Consider the following 2,078-nt stretch of genomic DNA (forward strand, 5'->3'; position numbering starts at 1 on the left):
CAGAGAGCAACTGGGAGAGGAGAGGCAGCGGGCCAGGGGCCCAGCGGCAGCACGCACACGCATGGTTTGCATGCAGAGAAAGTCCAAGTATTTGTGGGTTCGTCAACAGGAACCTAAACTGACTGTAAGTTCAGGAAGTTTGGGTTCATCAGAGAGGCTTGGCTTTGGTTTGTGGTTCTGAGGAATAATACCAACTATAAGAAGCCAGGAGGATTTTTTTTTAAAGCAGTTAAGTTTAAAAGGACTTCTGATAGGGTTCCCTAACCCCCAATGGAACTGGATGGGCTCTGAGTTTTAATCCTTTGTGAGTGTTGTGAAGTCATCATGCTGTATGAATAAGTAATCATCTTGCCAGGTTTGGGTCACCTTGTTGATGGGTGTGAAACAGCAGCTCAGTGTGAGTTCTGGGAGCTTGGCTCCTTCTGTACAGGGTGCAAGTTCTGTTAGACAAACACTGCTCACTTGCTTTGAATGCAATAGGTCTGTGTGTGATTAAGTGGGCCGGAGGATCTTGGCAGCGAACTAAAGCAGAAAAAAGCACTTCCGGTGATTAGTAAGACAGGTGCGGGCTTCCTCCTCCTTTGTTTGGGCAGCGCAGGTACACTCCTCAAAGTGCAGTTGTCCCTGGTGAGAGTGTCCCTCTGGAGAAGACGGGCACCACAAGCAAACCAGGGCCGGGGTCTGACCCCCACTTTTCTACACGGAAGCACAGTACTGAGCTCCCCCATACCCAGCTGCCTCACACCCCTCTTCTCTCTATTTGATCCCAATGAGTTTGGGTCAGCCCTTCATCCTCTGAGGCAGGCACTCCTGGGAAGAGGCCATGTTTGCTTGTCTTTGGTGCAGCCTCTCTCTCTTCCTTTTTTGTCCAATTGTGGCTTTGGGAACTTTCTCTTCATCCCCAGGCATTTTTCTGCTCTTAGTTCCTTTCACCTCCTCCCACCTAAAAACAGACCTTTCTGGCAAAAACTCTGATAAACACATTTGCACGGAGGTGTAAATGGATGATAAGAGATGTGTTTCTTCTCCCAAGAGTATTTGCATTGTAGCAAGGGTATACTTTTCTAAGGGTGGAATTTTAGATCAGCAAGCCGGGTGGGAGAGGGGCTGAGGAGTGAGGAATCTTCCTGAGTCCCCCATAGTCCTGCTCCCCAAGGAAAACACCCCAAAAAGGTAGCCAGTAACTCGTAAGGAGAGGCCCGAGCTGCTGTCCCTGGCAGGGGCTAGTCCCATGACCAAGACTCTGGCCTTGCTCCAGGACAGGAATTTGAAATCGTGGGGCCCCATCTGAAAATCTTGAGTAAGACTCTTGCTTATCCCAGAGGAATGTTTGGGGACACTATGAATATTACATTTGCGGTAAATGTTTCATCATCTTACTGTTGTCTTCAGCTGATGTGATAGACACCTTTTAGTTTTAAGGATGCTTGAACTTGCCCTTCTGTGAAGCATCCGAAGTTCCCACACATAGGTTAGCTCCTGCTGACAGAAACCATTTCGTCTCCCCATTCCTCAGCTTGTCTAAACAGAAGTGTTTTCGATATTCGAGTGCTGACCTCTGGGTGAATGAAAAATTGGGAGTCACAGTGGAATTCCTCTGGGCTTGGAGCACACATTCATGAGCACATCACTGCAGAATGAGATCCCTGGGGCTGATGCCGGGACAGGGAACGCCAGCCCCAAGGAAAAGCCTGCCCCCCCTCTGGGCTTCTCCACTGGACCCACAGGCAGTCCCTGCTGCAAGCTCGACATGTGACAGCTCTCAAAACAACTCCTACCCCGTTTAAGAAAATCTTTGAGCGCCACATGACTAAAAGCAAAACGTATTGATTAACATTATTTTTTCCCTTAAAAGACAATTCACATCTTAGAGAGTGATAAAACAGAACTGGCTTGTTTTATCCCAGTAAGTTGAAAGTTCACTGTGCTTCACTGTGCACTTCCCTTCCTCTGATGTTTAGGTGTGCTAAATAACCAGTCAGACTTACCCTGTTTGAATGGTGTATTTGCCTGGTTTCCTTTATCAACCTGAGCTTCTGAATCTTTTATATCTTTGGGGTGGGGGTTGGGGGTGGGGG

The sequence above is a fragment of the Myotis davidii genome, unplaced genomic scaffold (genome assembly GCF_000327345.1).
Source record: "Myotis davidii unplaced genomic scaffold, ASM32734v1 scaffold96, whole genome shotgun sequence".
NCBI lineage: Eukaryota > Metazoa > Chordata > Mammalia > Chiroptera > Vespertilionidae > Myotis > Myotis davidii.